We start from the raw sequence: 7,367 nt of genomic DNA, 5'->3' as shown, positions 1-7,367 counted from the left end.
TCAGAATCCCCAGAACTGAAACTAACCAAAGAATGTTGTAACATAATCAAGTGTGTTTTCATTTGGCTAAGGAAGAAAGGATGTCATAACAGAAGGGTCATGATCTCTACAAAGTTCTAGAAAAATTAACCAGAAAAATGAGATTTTGACAGTGTCATTCCATGTTATGCAGGAAATAAGCTGTTCTTCTACTAAAAACATCTCTTCAACCTGGAAACAGCTTCTCTAGTTACACCAACCTGATGGAAGGATCCTCACATCCACTGTAGTAACTTCTGGTCTGTAATCTGGCCTCCTGAGGACATGTAACCCCTCCTCCCCACTTCACCTGGGGCAGGGGTGTGTTCTGAATAAGTAACTAACCTTGGTATAACTGCTAAAAACAGCCTGATGGAGTAGAGAGAAGTTCAAACCCTAGCTCCACCATATGCTAAGTCTGAAACCTTGAGCAATTCACTCAGCCTCTATGAGCCTTAGTTTCTTTGCCTGTAGAATGAGGAGAAAACTAACCTCCGAAGGTGACAAACATTAAAAAATAAAATAATGTGTATAAAGCTCCTAATCCAGTAACCCATGGGCTAGTTGTGGAAAGTAGCACAATTATAGCAACGCTCCTTCTCCATCCCCTGCCTCTGCCTATCCATTCCCCGCACACCTCTAGATATCCCAATCATGGTGAACAGAACATTACTATTTTTCTGCATTTCTGTAATTTCATACAGGTCCGTGGTAACTACCTCAAAGCACTGTTTTCCTGTGGCCTCAGCTGCCAGCATGCCTTGTCCTTTTCATTATCATGATTTGCAGTTTTCTGACGTGCTAGCAATTCCCCCAGGTGGTGGTAAGGACAGGGTTCTTTTTACCTAACCCTGAGTCTGCAAGCCTGTTTCCAAACCCTCCTTCCATTACCTTAGGCATGAAGTGAGCACACGGCCTACCTAGGACCCATGTAACCTAGTGCCGTCTCTCAAAGCAGATACCATGGAAATCATGGTGATGCAAAGAGGCAGAAACTGCCACAGGTCAATGACCAGACTGGACTGTGGGTGCTCTCAAGCTGTCTTTCCCTTTCCCAAGCTCTGTTAAAGGACTGCTACTTGCAAAATGCATAAGAGAGTCTTGAATTATAGTTCACGGGAAAATTAAAAAAAAAATTTCAAAGGAATAGAGACGGAATGACCTACCAACAAGACATTACGAACTTGTCCTACATTAAAACTCCACTAAACGTTCATTGTTTGTGGCCACGATCCTTCCATTTCTCCTGCCCTCCAACCTCCCTTCTATACTGGCTTGCTCTCACATCTCAGGCCTGAAGGGAGAGCCGCTGAGCTCACGTTCGGGGAAATCTGGAGTGTTTGGAGGTAGGGAGATTTCTAGTAGTTCCCCGGCTTCCCCATGGCCAGGTGCCTCTCCTCCAACTTCATTGCTTTGGCCCAACCCCAAGGCTACACCGCTTCGGAGGGATTGACTATAAATGGTCATCAGGGGGAAGCGGCCAGAATGCCAAGAGCTACAAGGCTGACAGAGCTTGTGTATCAGCCTGACAGTTTCAATAGCCCAGAGTCTACATGGAATCCCAAACAGTCCTTGTTTCTTCCTCCCCAACCACAGGCCTCCTGCCTGCCTCCTTGGCCTTGTTTAAACAAGATGATAGCAGGCTGTGTTTGGACTTACAAGCTGGTGGCCTTATCCCGGTGCGGGACAGGAGATCGGCAAGTCGCCATTCAAACCGAACATGAGCTGTTCTGCTTTTAGGTCTTCCTGGCATCCAGAAATTGGGGACCATAGGAGTTTCATCATCTCAGAGGTCTGCTGCCAAAGGTGAGACATGCCCAGGACAAACGCTGATTGTTTGGGCCTGTGTACAGTAATAATTACAGCGAGCACGACTGTGTGCCAGCCACGGCATTCGGTATTTTGGGATAATGCGCATATAGCACTCAGCACACTTGGCACATAGTAAAGACTCAGTAGGTGATAGCTGTTATTATCAATAATCTTAAAGATCATCCTATGAACAGGTATTTTTATCATTTTTTTTTCTTCCTTTCTCTTTTGTTTTTTTTTGGCAGCTAAGGCAACAGACTCTCAGAGAAGTTCAACAACTTACTCAAGGTTTCATTGCCATCAAGTCAGGAGGATGGACTGTGAAGCTGGGCCAGTTTGACTGCGGGACATTGTGCGGTAGCCTCCAGTCTATGTCACCTCTTACCATAGCCACAAGGATATGACCACAGATTACAGCCCCAGCTCTGAATAAGGCACGGCCTCACTCTGGGCTTGCAGTATGAGTTGAAATTAATGACCTCTAAAGATCCCTTCCAACATAACCTGCTGGGACTTCAAGTTGACAGCCTCAGAGAAAGGGGGAGCTCCTCCCTATTTGAGAAATCTGCCTCCTTTCCTGTGCAAGACAAGGCTGTTGCAGATGCAGGGGGATGATCGCGTTCCAGAAGCAAATGAAGAGCCTGGCCTCTTACCAGGCTCGGGGAAGAAAGACAGACAGACGACTTAGGGTGGCAGATGCGTCAGAAAGCAGAATGCCTTTCTTAAACTGACTGAGGGACACCAAGCTGCCAAGCTCAGCAAAGGAGATGTGGCTGGAGAAACCTTTTCCAAAGAATCTGAGCTGAAAATGCTGCAAGAAGTTGGAAATCTGCCACCATAGTTTCCTCTTTCCACTTCATACATTGCTCTCCTCTCGTCCACTAAGTGATACGTGTGTGTGCTTTTTTCACAGCGCAAGCTGCAGCGGGAGGGCCTGTATCTGGCCAGGGCAGTGCTGTGGCACCACGCCCCAAAGCTGGGGCCAGAGCACTCCAGCTTCAGCTAGACAGCACCAAAGGGACAGCCACCCACACCGGGCTCTCCCCATATACATTGAGGTTCAATTGGCTTCATTTTGTGGCTTTTCTCTGAAAGCCCTTCTTTCCTTCCAGACTTGGAAACAACTGCAGTTGTTAGGCTAGTTACTTTGGAATGAGATGGGGCTGTTCTCGGGAATCTGAGAACCTTGGGAGTTGCTTTTCTCCTGCCATTTCAATTGTCCTGCAGTGCCCCCAGGATGGGGGGTAGGGCAGCCCATCAGCTGTCCCTGCCCAATAGTCGGTACCCTTCCCAAGTCCATCCTTTCCCTGTCAAAATTCACCTCTTCCAAGCAGCCCTCTGAAATTCAATCCAGCAGCACTTCCTTCCTGTCCCGCCCCCCTCTCCCTGGAACTTACAAAATTCATATGCTGCTAATTATGTTTTCACTTACTTTTTCTGAGGTTAGTGCTGTGTCTCAGGTTTCTATTGTTTGGTTTTCCTTCTCTATTTTTCTATATTCCATTAGATTTGGAGTCCTTTAAGAACAAAAAGCCCCGAGTGTCCTCACCTTCCTCAGCCCTGAGTTTTGTAGCATCCAGTCTGGGCTTCACATGGGGCTATGCTGCATTCATGCAATGGGTTCACTTTGCCTTTGAGTGTCCAGAGTCGGGGCTATGAGAACAGCAGTGGGGAATCCCTGGTCTTCAGCGATCCTGGATACGAAGGACCACCATAAGGAGAGGCGGTCAGAACAGCGGACCCAAAGGACCAAATGTCTATTTTTGCATCCTGCAAATGAGCTGTCAGGCCCATGCTGAGAAAGAGCCTCGCAACACTGGGCTCCTGGAGGCAGCTGGGAAGGCCTAGGAGGCGATGTAAGGACGGAGAGATTTTGATTTGGCTGCAGGGCTTCCAGGACTCCCAGGGGTGTCCACAGCCCTCATATATATTTATGTGAACTTAAGATGCTAATAAGTGTTGTGGAGCCAAGAGCCCTGCTCGGCTTTGGGAGCAATTGGCCCTACTCCTAACACAGTCTTCTTTGTCTACAGAGCATTAAGTTCAAATTGCAGATCTAGGTTTGGCAGTGCAGCTGACATGGAAACCTGCCCGGGCCTATGGCAAAGCCACAGTGGGTTCTGGGAGAGAGTGGAGCTTCTCGCCCTGTTTTGTCAGACAATACACCAAAGCCTAGGTCTGGCCAAGACCACCTTGTCCACCTTCCAGGCTCCAAGAAGGACAATGTCCAATGCATCTCACACAGGGAGGTTTTTACCCAATTCTAAGGGCATCTTCCTACCCTAATCATTCATCAATTATAGTAATGGCAACCTGTGGAAGTCCCTCCTTTTGGCTAACTTAAATCTATTTTGCTGTACATGAAGCCTGCTTTTTCTTGCTGCTTTTAGGAATGAAGGTCAGTTCATAGCCATCTTATAAATGCTATTTACTTGTCATTAGAACTCCCTGTTGCCTCCTCTGTCCCAGCTCAGTCACCAGTTTCTTTATATTCATCACTGGGCAACTTCTCTGTACCAGGCACCAGGCATACTAAGACGAATGAGTCTCAAACTTTATCCTGAAAATCATATGGTCTTCTGTGGGCAAGGAGTGTGGGGGTGGAGGGGGAGAAGGGGAGGAAAAGGCATTAAAATGTATCTATTACAACAAATTATGATATTTGCTAAAACAGAGCTAGGAGCAAAGTCTTTGGGAGCAGAGCCAACAGCAACCAGCTCTGTTGGGACTAATGGGTATGATTTCACAGAGGCGCTCACTTCTGAGCTTGGGCTTAAAGGCCAAGCAAGCCATTCCCAGGTGGAAAAGGAGGGGAAAGGATGTTCTGAGCAGAGGGAAGACCAGAAGATCTGAAAGAGTCTGGTCTACGGGGCCAGACAATTAAGTTTGCGAACTCATCCTAGAAAAAGTGCTACATACCTCATTGCTGAATATCATTATGGTCACATTCGAAGTACTCCCCTTGAGAGGTTATGCACAGACACCAGCACCTAGTCTACCCTTCAAAGCAATTTTGGAACTTTTTTTCTGTAATGGCCATCAGGGCTGTTGTCATATTACCCTTGATGTCCTGAATGCCATCAAAATGTTTTCCTTTCAATATTTCCTTTATCTTTGGGTAAAGAGAGAAGTCACTGGGTGCCAGATCAGGTGAGTAGGGAGGGTGTTCCAATACAGCTATTTGTTTACTGGCTAAAAATTCCCTCATAGACAGTGCTGTGTGAGCTGGTGCATTGTCATGATGCAGGAACCATGAATTGTTGGTGAAAAGTTCAGGTCGTCTAGCTTTTTCATGCAGCCTTTTCAGCAGTTCCAAATAGTAAACTTGGTTAACTGTTTGTCCAGTTGGTACAAATTCATAATGAATAATCCCTCTTATATCAAAAAAGGTTAGCAACATCGTTGCAACAAGTTCGCGAACTTAATTGTCATGCCTTGTCGTATACAGGGAACAGCAAATCATACAAAGGAGTTTGAACCCTATCTTGTAGCCTAGAAACAACAGGTAGCCACAGCCTGTATTAAACCAAGAGTATTATACCTGCTCAACTTATAGTCACAGAAAGTAATCCTGGAGACAATACAGGCTGGACACGGAAGCGGGTGGGGCGGGAGAAGGGAGAGTGCTGTACTAATTTATCAAAGAGAAAGCCATTTAACATTTAAGCAACCTTTAAAGGAACATTTAAAAACTAAAAGTTATACATACTTATACAAAACTTGGCAAATAGAGATAAAAATATTGAAGAAAATAACAGTCACTTGTAAAATGTCCTTCAGTCTTTTACAGTAGAGATTTTACTACATACATAGTTCTACAGTATTGCTATTTTTTTATATTATGAGCATTTGTCAAAGTCATGAAAGTTTTCTGTTATCTGTTTTACTAACAGCATTACATTCAGTTGTATGGATTCATGAATCATAATTTACTTATTTTGGGACATTTAGTTTGTACCAGTTTTTTTTTTCTGATACTTTTTTTTGTTTGTTTTTTAAATTTTTGTTTGTTTTTTTCTCTTTCTGTTCTTTTTTTATTTTTATTTTTTGTACCAGTTTTTTTACTCATGTAAACATTTTTGTCCATAGACTTTTGTACATTCTATTTGACTCTCTCTTTAGCGTAGGTTCCTAACAATGGAATTAGGTGTCCAAGGTTATGAATGTGTTTTAAATTCCTGAAGCAGACTTTTAAACTGTTCTTTAAAAAGTCTGTGCTGTTTGCACACCCAACTAATAATGTATGAGCGTTCCTGGAGGGATATCCTGATGGGACAGAGCTCTCGTCACCATCTTGATGACACTGTGCCAGGGTGCAGGCAGGTCACACCTTGCACCCTTGGTCACAGACCAGGAGCTTCACTCTTCTCTTTATCATTTTCTTAAAAGTCAACACCCTCTTTTCCCAGACTTCCCCAGAATAATAATCAGTAAGAACAGATATGGTTTACTTGAACCTCTTAGAAAGAACTCATTTCTGGGACAAGATAATAGACCTAGGATCATCCCCGAGTGAGCCAAGTGTCACTCATGCTGGGAAGATCAGTGCTGCCATTAGTCAGAGCAGGAGCAACTATCCAGGACCCAGGAATGCTTTTCCTATGGCGGGAGCCATGGCATAGCCTGGATTTCTGGGAGACTCCCTGATTCTGTTCTACGATCTCTAAAGTATTCTCATGCTAACCAGACCACAAACTTGCTTATATCTGTAAAGCACAGTCTCACAGGCATTCATGGACATACGTAAATGTGGGCTGACACATCTGTTTGTACATGCCAGATGGAAGCCTGTGTCTAATAACCACAAGGGAATGGCTGCACAGCGCCTGGCTCATTACAAACATTTTAATGCATATGATCTCATCTTGGTGTGGTTAGGAAAAACAGCACAGGCTTTGCAATAAGATACATACTAGGCTGTGACTTGGGCCAAGTTTCTGAATCTCTAAGAGCCTTACCTTCCTCCTCTATAAAATGGGAGTTGCTATCCTCATTTTGTAAATAAGAAAACTGAGGCTCAGGAATAAGTGACTTACCTAAGGCTACATAGCTGACAGAAAGTGGAGCTATCGAGGGCTCCCTGGTTACCCCAGATTTTTAAAAGTACAGCCCTATGAGTCTAAACTTTTATGAACCTTAAGCTTTCCACCTGATGCAGAGGCCAGGACTTGTCCTTCAGAGTAAGCTTTTCTTATACTTAAGTGCTCTTCCTACAATATGCTTCCTTGTATTTCCCCAAATCTAGTTCTTTGGGAACAGGAAGTAGTTTGAAAATTTTTTGTTGTATACTATGCATAGAAGGTAGTTCCAACGGTGTTCTTCTTACCTATTCAGGGAAGCAAGACGGTTAAGAGGAAGGGAAGACACAAGCAAAGGTCGACTGGGCTTAAATCACATTCTATCCTGAATCTGGCTCCTTTCCATCTGGACACTAAAACACTATCTCCTGTAATGTCATATTTCACAGCTAGGCCTGACATTGAGTCTCCTTGAGCTGATTTGTTAAGCACTGAAGAAATAAATAACAGAGCCTCCCA

This window comes from Hipposideros armiger, unplaced genomic scaffold, assembly GCF_001890085.2.
Source record: "Hipposideros armiger isolate ML-2016 unplaced genomic scaffold, ASM189008v1 scaffold_1313, whole genome shotgun sequence".
Lineage (NCBI taxonomy): Eukaryota > Metazoa > Chordata > Mammalia > Chiroptera > Hipposideridae > Hipposideros > Hipposideros armiger.
The sequence above is the reverse complement of the archived record's forward strand: the minus strand, read 5'-3'. Positions refer to the sequence as shown.